The following is a 16,711-nucleotide window of genomic DNA, read 5'->3' on the forward strand; positions in this document are numbered from 1 at the left end:
GCCGCAAGCCGCTGCCATGTTGAGAGCCGGCGGAAGGCCACAGAAACGCTCCCGAGTCCTGTGCGTATTGCACGTTCTAATAGGGGAGATAAAACAGGAACCTCTCTGTACGTGGGTGTACATTCGCTCTCATTGTGAGCGCCGGGCATTAAAACAAACAGGACTTACTCTCAGGCTGGAGGCCGTCAGGGAGCCCCGGTTTGTTTGGAGTGTGGATCGCGCTTCCGAGGACGAGCGGCCTCTCTCACGTGCCATGCCAACTGAAAAATGATTCCTAATGCAAACACTCATCGTGTGAAACACAGGGCAGCCTTTGTGAGTGTGTGTGTGTGTGTGTGTGTGTGTGTGTGTGTGTTTCTCATGGCCTTGTTACTTGCTTGCATGTCTCTGCCCAGAGACAAATCTCATCCTCCGGTTTCTCTTCCACGGTGACCAAAAATAAATTAAATTCAACGTAAGTTTCCTGATTCATCTCACATCCTTACTATGCCACGTTGCCAAATCTGGACCACACACACACACACACACCTCAGGGCCGCTTCGTTTCCTTGTGCGAAAGCGCCTGATTAACATCCAGGAGAATATTTCCTCAGCAAACAATACCTAACGGAAGATAACTCCAGACAAAACAGAGCCAGCTATGTTTGTTGCTTTTTCTTTCGAAAGAGCACTTCCTTTCAAAAAGGTCACGCTGGATTCTTTGAACTTGCAACATTCATGGAAAGATCTTCTTGTTTGGGGCAGTAAAGTCATTTATATCTTGTTGCTCTTGGAGACCTGCCGGGCTACGGACTGTTTCTAAGAAGTGGACGTAGTCGTTGTGACGTTGGTTTGTGGACCTTTTAAAACCTTGAGTTTGTCAATTTAAAAAAAGAGAGAAGTTGTCATAGACTTCTATACAACCAGACTTCAGATTCGCCCCTGCTGGTCATTAGAGAGAATGCAGCGTTAAGGCGCGTCAGCATTGGCTTCACTCTTCAGAACTGGAGGTTGATGCCTGATAGTGCCTCAATATTGAAGGGGAGGCCTAAACAGGGAGCATATACTGTACATCTAAAAAGCTAAAAGTGAGATTTCTGAGTCACTTCGGGTGACATGCTTGGCTGTCAGAGCGGAGATGTTACAGGATTTTTTGATTTACTCCTCCTGACGTTGTGCAGGGGCGATCGCCACCGCCTGCCGGGGTTTAGGCCCCAGAGAGGCACGGCGAATGATTTCCCACCCCTGGTGAATTCCTGGCAGTGTGAGTGTTCAGTCAGCAGACAGTTGAAACCGGGCCTGCTCTCTGCAACAGATGAGCTTCAGTGGAGGTGTGTGTGTGTGTGTGTGAGAGAAGAAACAGACAGAAAGAGATCTTTATTAGTGTGTTTATGAGAAAGTGCGTCATGTTTAATGCATACTCTCCCATGCATCCCCCTCCCTCCTTTTGCTGGTGTGTGCTGTAAAATCCACCCCTGTCCTCCATTCCCCCGGGACACCGCGCCGTTGCTGGGATGCCTGCTTGTGTATAGCCATAGTCAGGAAATGTCACTGTTGGCATCTGACGAGGGCCAGTGCGCCAACCCAAGCGTGCCTCCTAGCCACCTGCGGCCCAACCTCCTCTGCCGCGGACACTGGCTCGCTTGTTTGTTTCGCCGGCCATTCCTCGCCACTGCCCTCCAAAGTCGGCCTGTCTGTCCTGCTCTGGGCCTGTGAAAGATCAATCAGGTGAGCACAATAGCATTTATAGGGGTGTTTTTTTGGGACTGGCAGCCCCGAAGAGAAGTGGCTGCCATGCAGCTGCACCGGTCCAGCTGAGCTGCCAGACACGCAGCACAAAGCGGACTCTAAACGCTCCCCAGCACCCGAAACGCCGACGCGGCAAAACAGGAGACAATGTATCAGAACTTGAACATCTCAGCATGTTCGAAAGGTTTCCTTTTAATCTTTATTTTTGGCTCGCATTGATTCTCCTTTTCCGGATTTTATTAGTCAGTTGACAAGTGATAGAATAAATCCCCAAATTTCATAAAAAGACCAAAAGCAACGATGTGTTCGTGTCCCTCAGCCCATCCTGCTACATTTCAGCTGTGGATGACGACACATTTGATGCATTTGTGAGTATTTGTGGCAGCAGGACTCAAAATATACTACATTGTCTGTGTTAATGCAATAAAGGAACATTTTATCCAGTTTGACAGTGTTGCTTTATGATGAATAACACGTAATTAATAGGATTATTTAATTGTTTGATTTGGTCTTTCTTATGGGATTTACTGAAAATAATATGAAATAAGAACACAGTCCTAAGACACCCCATGAAGTGAAAAGAGTAAATATATAAATTAGGCATTATCTAACGCTAACGATGAATTTAGGAGAACTCTACAGATGCAAATAAACAATTTAGTAAAATAAAACACCTGAATGTGTATTTTGGATGTTTCCAATCCACTAGTCTGGAAGAAGAAATGTTATGGAAGCAAATTATCCCAAAATATCAATACTGACCAGTGCATGAACAATTATGTTTTCGCCTGGGGCGTCTCACCCTAAATAAACAAGACTCTATTCATACAGATCTATTTTAAAATACACTTTTGGAGTTGACTACATTCTCATTTGTTTGTTTTTTTCAACTAGAGTCAACATTGCTAAAGACACATGCAAATATGCATGTATTCACATTCACGTGTATTCACACGTTCAGGCTGTAAAACCGGCTCTCTGTTTCCAGCTGGAGGCACATGGCGGAGACCAAAGAGTGTGGAGGGAGACTTTGTTTTGTTCCAAAAGCAGGACGACTTGAAGGAGACACAGAGGAGCCTTGTTGATGTCCGCTGCCCACATAACGCCGGTTTTGTGTAAACCCTCCTATTGTTGCCACCGGCCCCCTCTTCACCCACATTTCCATTTATATCCCATTTTCCACTTCATTTCCATGCTAATTTGGGGAATGAGGGGGGGACACATGAAGGAAAAAAATCCCATGTTATGTCATTTATAGTGATGCAGCTGGTTTATCTGTCCATACAAGGGGGAAAACCAGCGGCCTGGCCTCGGGGCTCGGCCCAGCTTCATCAAAACTGCCTCTGTCCAATCAAAGGCAGGATATGTAGATGGCATACTGACGATAAAGACGTCTCTTATGAATTTAACATAAAGCGACACGCACTATAGAGTTAAAGAAATCAAACAAAAACCAGATTAATAGCAAGTTATTTTAGCTTTTCTGAGCTCTGTTTTTCATTTTCTTTCAGAGGGGGACTCATGGTTTAGCAATCCTGTATTGTCAGTGTTTTCACAAGGCAGCTTGTCTAATTTTGTTGGATTCCTGCTTGTAATGACTCTCAATCCTTGTAAACTCTGTGGTGTAAACAATGCCTCCAGATATTTCCACCAAAACAGCACACGGGCCTGTTTGGAGGCCCGAAACGAGTGGGTGGCTGTGTTTGGTTTGGGTTTATCCGGTACTAGGAGACCCGATAACACGAGGTTCGCTCAGCCTGACTGCAGATGTCCCACCATGGGCGACGGTGACTTTAATTGGGTGTGAAGGTTATAGATAAACTCACCTTAACAGCTTTGCGCGATTATCTCTGTCGGAGTATGAGCTGTTTTTTTTTTGTTTCTTCGTTTCAGACGCAATGTTTTTTTGATTTAGTTTGTTATTGTTTTTTTTAATCCTCCAATAGCAACAGAGAAAAAGAGTTGCAGAGCTGTAAATACAATGTACAACCGAGGCTAATGGGAGTCATGCCAGTTTTGTAGATGGTAGGTTGTGAAGTATTGGACTATTGATGACCTTCTTCATCCTCTGGGAACCATGAGTATCTGGGACAAAGCTTCTGCCAGCTGTAGAGGGAGATGCCGGGTTATTTTACCAAAGATTACAGTGTATAATAAATGGATTGAGAGATGGTTGGGTGTTATTACAGTGAACACATGCTGTCCATACCGACACGTCATCTGAATAAATCTCCGGTGTCATCGCCACACAGAGGGCTCTCCTCAACCGCCCAAAGGCACGCAATCAAAACAAGCGAATCAACAGATAAAAGGCGACCTTCCGCACCTGCGAGCGCCAGCTAATGCCCGACACGCACGGAAATGCCCGGCAGCCGCCACGCTGCCTTTTGAAGTGAGCCAACAAGGGGGTAGAGGTATGCGAGACCGACACCCCAGTGCCATCCTGTGACATCTGGGCCTTCACCGGGCCAGGAATGTCCACGCCCGTCCTCGATGGAGGTGCATTCACTGTAGGCAGGGACCGATGACGGCGACGAGGACCTGGTTTAAAGGGCTATTAGCGTAAGCCGTGTCCCGATGTGGTGCAAAATGCCAGCGGGTCTCTGCGATGCGGCCCTAATGAATGGCATCCTTTGACAGACACTGGATGCCTCTCAGGGATATTAGCGCTACATTTATGGTAATTGCGGGTTCCTTTTAGCGGAGGCTGGCACCTCGATATGAGCACGTACTTGTGTGCAGAGCTGTGTGATATTTGAAAGTCTCATCACAGGCAGCTTGGACGAATGTCAAACAACAAGCTCCCACTTTGAGAATGTAAAAAAAAATCTATACCCAGTGATGGAAGAAGTATTCAGATCCTTTAATATATGTATTACACCGCCGTAATAAAGTCTGTATTGCTGGACCAGCTGGAGGGGAGAACCCATCTCACCCATCTTACTGTAGCAGGCACCCACTGCTACAGTAAAATTAGTTTAAAGGGATTCTGGTGCTCAGAAACACTACCACCTTTGTCCACAGGGACCGCCAAAACCAACACAACATAAAAGTTCCTCATAGTAGCTTTAAGTAAAACTGTGTATCAACAAAGTGTGCTTAAATTATGAACAGTAAAGCGTACTAACTGAGCAGCAAAATGTTCCCTGACAGTGTTTTACTATTGTATATGATGTTTCTAGCTTGATATAGCGGCTGCATTAATGCGTATTTTTCTGCTGTAGATGGTTTTGAACTCTTTTACATATTGTTGGCTAGTTTAATCTACATGAATGCATCATATCCTATAAGAACATCATATGTCTGTCCTGTGAGAACCATGTATCTCTAAAAGGTTACATTTTTTCAGCTGATGCAAAAGGCCTTTTAAAGACTTTATTTAATAAATAAGAAGTAGGATGATTTTCTCAACACATAAAGGAACACTTCATCCTTCAGTTTATCATAAACGTCCAACATCAACCCATCTGGAGATACAATGTTTTCTATTGGACAGGAAGGGGATGCCAGATAAATGTAGAGGAGTAAAAAGTACAATATTTACATCTGAGATTTGCCTCAAATGGCAATACTCACGTAAAGTAGAAGTACCTTGATTTTTTACTTAAGTACTAGTAGTAGATGTACTACATTCCAACACTGACTATACCAAAATCTATTTGATGTTGCACTTTTGACCAGAGACATCAGCTCTGCAACAACAACAATCAAGCATCACATCAACTCAAAATGAACCACTTACACACTTACTTTCCTCGTCATGGCTTGAACACAATGAAGCTACGCATTAGGGGTAATTGCCTCTTGCACAAATTGTGCACGGAGGGCCCCAAAACACAAAGAAGGAGCTCTCAAGCACTTGTCAATTTCACAGTAGGAGGGGCCTGAGCTGTCATGGACTGAACAAGAGGACTTTTAAATGGGGGGGATATGCAAGTACTAAGTAATAAACAAGTAGTGTGGATTCATGAAACGTGTTTACATTTCAGGAGTAGTGAAACAGTTCCTGGAAATAGGGGTCTTACTTATAAAGGGTTTTCCAAGGATAGGCTGGATAAAACTTTAAACCGGGGTATTTATCAACACATGCCGGCTGATGCAATCAAACATCTTATATTTAACGAGCAATGCCGTTTTTTATTGCAAATCGTATCTTATTCTTGGAATATGGGACTGAATTCTGATACATAATGTTGTGTTTACAGCTCAAGTTGTAAACCTGACACCGCTGACAAGAAACCGGATGAGCCATCAGACGATCCCACAGGTTCATAGAAAAAAACATTATCACTTTCATCATCGAAAGTCAGTTAAAAACATCCACCACAGTTTGCTACATCCTGGTTTAATTTGGACCTTCTGGCTTCATGAATGAATTGATGATGAATTAGTATCCCTTGTGACTCTTGCACCATTGGCTTTGGTGGAAAGCAACTTTACTCAAGTACTGTGTACTGTACACATTTGAGGTGCTTAGTATTTCATTCTAATGCCTCTTTATACTTCTAATACACAACAGTTCAGAGGGAAATATGTATGTAACATTTCAAGCTGTTCTCAATATATTGTTCCTACACAATTCATATATAACCCACATCATTAATTTGTTTCTAACCCATGAACCTGTGAGCCAAAACAGGCGGCGTAGTACAAACAGTGATACAGTCTGTAGGGAGGAGGTCGTAGTGGCCGGTGGGTCCTAAAACATATGACTTTCATCCAGGTAACAGCTGTTCGTGTCCTAAGTTGACTTATTTGTTTCGTTACTTCAGTACTTAAGTAACAAGTATTTTTCAAAACCTAACTTAGTACTTTTTTGCCTAAACAGGTTCGTCACTGCAGGGCTTTGAAAATGTACAAAAATAACAAAATCACTTTTCATACGATATCATAGGAATCGTTGTGAGTGGATATGTTGCATTGTAATGCAGGCCTTTTACTTGGAACTGAATATTTTACAGGGTGGTATTAGTACTTTTACTTCAATTTATTTAAATACTTCCTCCACCACTTCCCATTTGACTTCATTTCTAACTGTGTTTCCAGATCACAGTAATTACTCTGGTTATCTAAACAGAAAGATAGAACTGACTGGCAAAACTAAGAAAATAAGGTAGAAATAAACTGAAATGATCTTCAGCACGGCTCAGCCTTTAGAGAAGTAGAAACAGGGTGTGGGCCGCTTCATGCCCCCTTGTTTTCTTCCTCCTCGGCACATGTTTCGAGGGGATCGCGCCATGCAGCATGATGTAATAAAAACAATATTCCATTGAGAAAACTTGGACCCGTACTGCAGGGCAACGCTGAGCAAAACACTCCCGTCTGGTGTCGTGCTGTATTTGCTCTGCTCAGGTGAAGCTGCACTGATGTCAGCCCTCTTAACACCAGGGGGATGAAGTCAGTGGTGTTTGAAAGGGGTGAGATCATTTTTCCATTGACTGCAGAGTGGGGCAGTGTAAGGGACACCTCTTGTGGCAATCAGGGAGATGTTGCATGTCTGCCTGCTTGCCTGTCTATCGGCCTGCCTGTCTATCTGCTTTTATTCTGGCCCCGCTTGTCTCTCTGTGCACATCAACAGCCCAAAACACGTGTTTTTCTTTCCTTTATTTCTACTGTAGCCCTTTTTTTATTGACGTATCCTTCCATATTCAGTATGGAGACGCAATTCAAACAAGATGCCTAAACGTATAGTGGGAATCTAAATAAAAGCACATATGATATGAATATAAAGGGTCTGACAAATGAAACTCACAGACAGGTGCACAAATCAATGGCGTCCCGCTGCAGGGCCCTACGTCCATGCTGGAAAAATCACGTGTTAAGTTGGAGAATCCCGTGTTTCTTGCGCTTCTTTATTATTAAATAATGTTGCATGCCACTTTGCTGCACAGTGTATTGTTTTATCATGATTATCGTTAGTAAATACAAGTAGCGTCATTAGCGTCCATTAGCCTCATGGCTCCAGCTCGGCACAAAGCGCACAATAAAGATCTAATGGCAAGAAAGCAAATGAGCATATCTCCCAAAATATCAAAGAGTATTTTTATCCAATTATTCTAACTGTCTTGTCTTGCAGAACCTATCAATAATATTAAATATTTTAAGATACATCATAATATTTTATGGTATTCTGACCGACATCCACTGCAAAGATCGCCTGCTTGTCTTACTACTGCTGCACAAACAAACACACACATGCACACACACACACATGCGCGCGCACACGCACACACACAGGACATGCATATATGTAAGTGTACAAAACACATGTAGTAACTGACACACGCTTACAGAAGAGCAATGCACGGGCACGGTACACCTCTGAGAGCATATACTGTAACAAACAACATGAAACAAAACACTCACACGGGTTCTTTACAAACAAACAGGACTACACACACACACACACACACACACGCACACACACATCTCTCTCCTCCACCCTTTTACCCATCTCTGCATGACATCAGCTCGTCCTGGGTTACTCGGCCTCCCGAGTGTCCTGATGGCAGAGATAAGGCAGGAAGGTCACTGATTAGCTGGGAATCTCGTTACACAGGGAGCAACGGATCACCCCTTCCTCCTCCTCCTCCTCCTCCTCCTCCTCCTCCTCTCTGCAACTCCTCCATCACCGATGCCACGCATGAGCAACTCTGAGGCCAAATGATGAGCAGATGAAGCGGAAGCAAATGATAAAAGATAAAAAAAATAAACACCTCATTATAGATGACTCACATACAAACATCCTGGCTTGTGGTGAGTCACTGTGTTGGGTCACCATTACATGTTGTTCATATATTTATGGCCCCCAAAGAATGAATTTGAAAAACATCTTCTGTTTATTTATTTTTCCTCCACCAGCAGATCAAAGTTTTACATTATCCAGTTAAATATTGACATACAATGTAATGTATCCCGATGACTTTGGTGATTTTTATTTGTCCTTTACTTTGGTTTATGTTTAAATAACCTGCAAAACTAATGGCGTGGCATCAGCCTCAGCTGAACTTTGTTTAGTTCTTATTAGCGAATGTTAGCATGCTAACACGCTAAACCCACACATGCTAACATGCTAAACCTAGTTGATGGACATGGCAAACATCAAAATGTTAGCATTGTCGTCACATTAGCATTCTGTTCAAAGCAGAACCCTCACAGCCGCTAGCATGGCCGTAGACTCATAAGAAAAAAGTTCATAATTATTCTCAAATTTTAAACCGTATTGCATTTGTCTCTTTCTATGATGGCTGGCTTTTTACTTTTCATCCTTTGGATTTACTATAAACCTTTTGAATTCTGTCCCACAAATCACTTATTTTCTCACGTAATCACGACTTTTTTTTGTCTTGTTTTAACTTCAGCCGTCCAGAATGGTGAGAAGCTAATGTACGCTAGATTAAAAAAAGAATACAACATAAAAAAACTGAAACTCCAGTTTCTAACTCCGCCCTCTCTCTCGCTCTCTCTTAAACTTAATTGTTTTACCATGTAAAGTGCCTTGAGTACCATTTAAAGCACGACACTAATACAATTGATTATTATTATTATTTATACAAATCCATTTATTTAAATTGTATATATTTAATAATGAAAAATATAATAAAATATTTTGAACAGCACAGACTTTTTTTAACATTTAAATAAAACATCAATCTCTTCATGTTATTAACAATCAACTGGTAGCGTTCAAACTGTGGAGGTATTTCTTCTAACCTTTCGACTGAAGCCTGTCTGAGACGGACGTGTTGTTGACTGAAGCGCTCTATTCTTCTGACGTTACAACATTTCCCAGTAATGTCGCGAGGGCGTTGCCGCTTTGCTTTGCTGCCGTTGGGCTCATTGTCTCGGGTACAAGGGGCGCAAACGTATGCTTGAAGGAGCCCCATTTAAGACTCAATCAGTCCTTTGGTGGGGTCCACTGACCCAGAAAATGGGTTTCCACAGCCAGAGGAAATGATACTCAGTAATCACCTTACTGGCAACACTGGGGAAGGAATGCACCGGGATCTCACACACAGTCTGTTTACAAGCTGAACCTTTCACCTTAACATGCCTTCCGCTGACGAGATATTATATATCTCGTCAGCGGAAGTCATTAATCGACACCATTTTTAAACCGGTTTATTTATTGGCAGGTAACGTAGACGTTTGGTTTTTGTATTGTTTATACCTTTGGCTGTACATGTTTCCCACACATTCCTGTCGTATGTTAGACAAGAGGATTCTCTGGAGTTGAGAGCAGGTGTATCATGTGTCCTCCATGACCTTCTCGTGGGAGATGTGGTCGAGATGCAGCGTTGGGAGGCGTTACTTTAAAAATGTATTCCAAAGAAATGACTAGCTAAATGTAAAAAAACTGTAGCGAGTAACCTAATCCAAGCATCATAACATGTTTACTCTCCGTTCTTTTTGGATTACCTCGATACCAAATTTGCAAATAAAGACAAGAGAAAAGAAAAAATGCTGAAATTATCTCCATTATTTTGTTTTTAGAGCAGATAACAGCATCACAGTGCAGTTCTGCCTTCCAGCTGCTAAAATACCCTCATCATGCGGGGACTAGAATCATTTGGCACATCAGTGTTGATTAAATTAAATCAAATGCAAATCTTCCAGTCCTGTATTATGTTTGCTGGAGCAGAAATGTGAAGATATCCATATCCTACTAACCATCTTGTCACGCTAGGATGACTCTTGGTAAATAGAATCATTTTGATGAACTGGAAAGTACGCAAACTATCCGGCTTCTGCAGCGGACTTGAACTGAACATGTTCCCCTTTTCTGCTTTTGTGGCGAGATTTCCATCCAGTGAAAGCCTTTTCCCACTAACGTTAGCTGCTGTGTTGTGTGCAACTATTGGATGGATTGCTATCAAACTTCATGTTCCCCTCAGGATGAATTGAAAAAACTTCTCTCACGTTTCATCGAGCAAATGTGAGCATGCTACCACACTACACTCACAGCTTGTGAACCTTGTGACCTTTATCAGCATGTTAGCATGCCGATGTTAGCATGTTAGCTCAAAGGTGCAGCCTGACAGAGCTGCCGGCTGTCGATTCGTAGTCTTGTTGAAACACATATGATACATAATAGATGCATTCCTACACGGAGAAATGAAAGAGTATTGAACATGTGACTCAAACATACAGGAGCCTGCTCCCTAATGTAAAAGGCTCAACACCCAAAGCCATGTAGCCACGCAGATAGCTTTACAAATTAATGTTACGTGACCTTTCTTACTAAAATCCAGCATACTGCAATAAAAAATAAAAAAAACGTACTTCACCCCTGAAGCTAATAACGGCATATTGTGACACAGAGCACATCTGATACGGGCGGGTCCGATTCAGTGAAAACATTTTCCCCGCGATATTCAGTTACAGATACCATTGCATAATCACAAGTGACCCTAAATAGGTCATCCAGCCACTTGTTATTTAAGATCTGTTTTGACAGTCACGCCGATTGATCCGACTCGGGAGTCTGGTTTCACGTGGGAATGGATTGTGTGATAAAGATAGAAAGATAGATTGACTTGATTCAGAACGCATTGCATGTAACATGCAAAAAAACAGCTAAATAAATAATTAAGAGTTTTATTTTACTTTTGTGATCTGTAATATAATCTAATTGACAGATAATTAAATGGAAATATTATTCAATGGTGCCAATGTGTCTGGTAAGGGTGATAACGTTTGGAAAACCTAAGAACTCTTTAAAGTGAGAAGCACATTCCTCTTGCTTGAAATGATTAACAATACAATATTCCTGAATTCAATACACTTTGCTACTCCAACCTTACCTGGTCTGGTTTGACTATTAGCTTATGGTGGCTAACTTGAGCAAAAGGGATGTGGATTTGCTCGAAAGAAAATAGCTGAACATGATGGGTTATGCACTTATTCACACAGTAATACTGCTCTGTTAGCTTAGCTTAGAATGAAGACTGAAAACAAGGGCACACAGCTAGCTAAGTTAAAAAAAACACCTACCAGCACTTCTGAAGGTCACAACATAATATGTCATATCTACTTTGTTTATTCTGGTCAAAACCTGAGGAGTAAAAAGAGCAATTTGTGGTTTTATTATCCTCACTGTGACAACAAGACATGTTTACGCTAAGCTAAGACAACTTCTCCTTACTTCAGCTGCGTATTTATTAAAGTTACTGTGAGGAACTTTTAACTGGTTATGAAACCGTATTTGATAACCAGCAATAACGTAATGCTGGACCCACTGGAGGGAAGGGGGGCACGGGAGAACCAGAACCAGGACTGAGAGGGGCGGACTGTCAGAGTCCCGCTGCAGTAAAATGAGAGGTTTTCTAAAAGGAACACTACCACATTTGTCCACAGGGGGCGCCAGAATCAACACACAATGAAAGATCCTGGTAGTAACTTTTAAACCTTTTTTGACTGCTCCTTGAAAAAGAAACTAAGCTTTTATTGATGCCCGATTTTGTTACATTTAATTAAAATGTTGTTGTAAAAAGGCTCATTTGTAAAAAAAACAAAAAAAAAAACAGCTCAGAAACACAGGAGAGTGTGATAAAGGAAGAGAGAGAGCGAGAGAAGTGGAAAACGTGTGCATGAAACAACATTGTGATTATTTCCATCCAGCCTGTGACCGCGTACCTTACCTGAGCAGATAGCGGCTGACCGTAAGTGTGAGCAGATGGCCGAGGTGATGACCTGAGAGGGGACGATAAGGTTTATGGGGACTTGTCCCCAGGCAACGCAGCGGCACCGGTGAGACGCAACTCTGGTGCCGTGTTTGGTTCGAGTAAATATTGTGGAAGGTGGATGACTCGTCCGTCATATCAGGCGAGAAACTATATATTCTATAATGTTTTATTGTGGTTTGTGTTTCCAGGAATGACCTCTTGAAAGGAATGAGGGGTTTAAAGACCTGGAAATGTGAATCAGTGGTCATGTTTTAGTCACAGGCGCCACCATGAGGCCACTTTTGGTAGAGCAGAATATCTTTGCCGGCCTGTTGATGCAATGTTTGTCTAATGTTTTTGAGCAAAGGTCGATCAATTGGAAACTCATTTATGAGTCAAAATACACAAGAAACATTCAAACCTTTTGCAGCTTCACGGAAACACAGTCACTCGGGCTGCTCTGGGTGCAGCGGAGTACAAAACGTGCTCGTGTGTCTGTTTGTTGGCGTGTGTCTGTGTTTGCACTTCTGTGACTGTGCAGCAAAAACAAACAGCGCTCTGGTGTTATCGTCACTGCCAGTTCAAAGGAAATAGCTTAAATAAAACAGGCCTGTGTGCAGAAGGAGCTGAAATAAAGGTTCACAGAAGACACTTTGACATGTCACATGGAAAAGGACCGGTGTGAATAATACTATTGATGATGCCTGTGTTCCATTTAGCTGCTTCGGTTTTGGGGTTCCTTGTATTGTTTCTGCTCTCTGCGGGTAGGAAGCAATGCATACAAGGTAAGAGTCAAGTATTCAAAATTGTACTTATCCAAAGAAATGGAGCAAGGTAAAAGTTTTTGGGGACTTCATCGGCTTTTGTGTTATTTTGTGTTGCAGGACAAAGTAAAACTGTATCATTCTTATTGGTGATTAGATGTAAATGCAAAAACCTGAGCAGCCACATCAAATGCGTAGGAATGCAATTTTTGCATTTTCTTAGCATTTTTTTTAGCGTCATATACATTTTAGCATCATGTTTTATAATTTAAACATATGTTTTGTGTGTCAAAAAATCAACGAAATGGAATGAAGTAAAAAAGTATTTCTCTTGGAAGTTAAGAGTTCCATAAATCATGAAAAATACCGTAAAGTATCTTAAATATACTTTCCATGCACTGACTTACTTTTTTTTTGTAAATTGAATATTGCTTTTAACTTTTTTTTTTTCTCATCACGATCACATTACGTTATTTTACATGTTTGTATTGTGATATGTAACTCAACAAACTACTAAACTATTCTTTGGATAATCAATATCAACATAATTAACTCATGAAAACCAAATGGTAGAATATCTCAGGGCTCAATATTTAAATATAAGTATAGACATTTGGACCAGACACATTTGGCAACAATGGCAACAGACTGTTCTCAGATCAGGTCGCTCGGATATCCGGTTGTTGGTCCACTCATGTGCGGAGAGTGCTACTGACCACCAGGTGGCGCCAAACACCAGCTGTATTCTTCAAGTCAGCTCGAAACCCACCGGTTGAGCGGCACAGAAGACACAGCAGGAAAATACTTTATAATAATGTTATAAAACCATTTAAAAAGGTAACGATTCAATATATCAGCAAATATTTTTAAAGAAGAAAATTAAAATGTTTCAGTGGCTGAAGTCAAATATAACCTTATGATTATTTGTAATCAGCTAAAATATGCAGACAGGTTTAATAACAACACAATAACAAATAAAACACTCAAACAACAATAATACAGGTGTTTTGGTGTTTATAGTAAATCATAAAAATAACCTGGTTAAAAAAATGTACCTATTAGTGTTATTTATTCTGATGTTGTTTAACTAAAATGTGGTTATTTTGACCCCAAAAAGCTCACATTTCATCTTAAAACATAACATTTTATTCTTAATTTTAATGTTTAATGTTCATTTTAAAACTGCCAAGAAGACACATGTTGTAAACAATCAGAACAGTGATATTTTTGAAGTTATAACGCCCACATTTCTTGGCCCAGTGATTTCTAGTGTGTATTAAACATTAGTGTTCATCACTGACCTGCCACGTGTATATTCTTATTATTGAGGCCATTTAAGGACACGGTCTGATGAGACGTCTTCTTTCCTGCAAATAAAGACAAGGAAAGTGTATTTGTTCGGCACCTTAAAGCCACTCCAACGTGCTTTAAACAATCCAGTCTTGGTAAAAACCCAACTTACTTACCTTGTCTTGTACGTTTAAATCATGTGGATTATAATTGTTTTGCGTTTTGTTGTCACTCAATTCTATGTTCTTTTCATGTTAATTGTTTATGTTAAATCAATTTATGAAACTGTGCTGCTTCTATTCTTGGTCTGGTGTCCCCTGTAGAAGAGATCTCTCGTATCAATGGGACACACCTGGGAAATAAAGGCTAAATAAAATAAGTAAAAGGGATTCAGCCAAGATACAAAAAAACACAAAGCAACATGAAGAGAAAATATAAAAAGAGCAAATAAAATAGCTGAAAAAAGAGTAAACAGCTGCAGTTTAATTAAAGGAAGAATACAATTTTAAAGTGAGAGTTGCAGCAGACAGTTTTCTGGGTTTTTGCTTTACATAGTTTTGACTGTCTTTTTGTTATGTTTTAAAGTCACAGGAAACCAGCGTAAAGATGTGAAACTTGAAGGCGATGGGATCCACTTCCCAGGTCTCACTGGAGACTATACTTTTTGCTTTCAACGCTCAGCGTCCTTTAACAAAACCCTGAAGTCGCTTTCGTGCATTTATATATGCTGCATGTTGTCACATCAAGATGATGTCCTCAACGTTCAGCTGGGAGCAAGAGATCAAACGGGAGCCGAGGGTTTGCGTAGATGGGTTCGCTGTCTCTCTCTATTTCTCGTCTGTCAGATGGTTCACATTACTCGTATACATTTTGAAGACATTGCTGGAGAAAAGAAAGATCCATGAAACTCCTTGGAGATTAAAACAAGTGAAATGCAATAAGTATTGCTCCCAGTCCTCCGGCGTGTCAGTTGCATTCACCAGTGATGGAGTTATCATGGTGGCAGTGGAGAGCGCATATCTTTTGCCTCGTGGATCCGTTTCCCTTTCACCGCATTTCAATCTTGCCCACTCGTTTGACCTCTGGGGAGGGAAACCCAGACAATCTGGTAATGATGTCACTTTTTTTTCCGAGAGCCATCAAGACCAATTAGTGCACGGCGGGAGGACACGTGCACACGGGCGCAGACAGACGCACGTAAACATACGTTGAACGCGCACATATGCACACTATAATTAAGAAATAGACTTGAATAAACAGAGTAATACAATATCTTAAAACCCATTTAGAGGGAGCACTGAAATAAACCTTTGGCTTATTGCATTTGTCAGGTCTTTTCAAGCTGATTGGACCTTTTTTTTCTTCTTCTCTTCTGCAGACGGATGAAATATTGTGCAGGAGATGAGTGAAATCTTGCCTGCTCTGACAAACAGGGGTTGATATAAGAGAGGTCTGGAAGGACGGGAGCGGAGAGGAGAAGCAGGTAATAATTGGTGGGCTTTTTTTGGAGCAGGTTTCACCGAGGTCCTCTCTTTTTTTCTCCTTCTCCCTCCGAGTCTGTGGGTGTAGAATAACACCGGCGCTGTGACCCGGTGTCTCGTCCACATGACAGATTGACAGAAACACTATTTCTCTCCGTCCTTGCAGCCGAATACAAATCTCTCAAGCGTTCTTTTCTTTTTAATGAGAAAGTGAGCATGAAGTACGAAAGGGATACAGACAAGGGAAAGATCTGGTGGGACTGGAGCCAACAGAGTCCGGTTAACTGGGAACAGTGGAGAGCACATTTCATTCACATCAAATAAGCTCAATGTTTGTGGTTAAGAGTTCTGGAGGACAGAATTTCCTATTAATAAATAAAACAGACTCAACGCTTTGTCTGCAGCGTATCATAATAATCATTGCTAAGCAGACTGAGATGAATGTAAATATATGAACACACACTCGTATATATATATATATATATATATATATATATATATATATATATATATATATATATATATATATATATATATATATATACATATATTATATATATATACTGACTGGAGTATTGGAAACTGCCAAGTAGATGACATTGAATGTCTGGTCGGATTCTTAGACTGTGTCTGCAATTATGGGCGGATTACGAGACAATGGACAGACATGCAAAAGGCCCACAGACTCTCCTACAGGAGGGACACTCAGACTTTATAGTTGTTTCACCTCTTTTTGTTGCTTTTTTATTTTATTTTCATTTTGCATCTCTTTGTGGTTGTTTTG

The sequence above is a fragment of the Taurulus bubalis genome (genome assembly GCF_910589615.1).
Source record: "Taurulus bubalis genome assembly, chromosome: 2".
Classification (NCBI taxonomy): Eukaryota; Metazoa; Chordata; class Actinopteri; order Perciformes; family Cottidae; genus Taurulus; species Taurulus bubalis.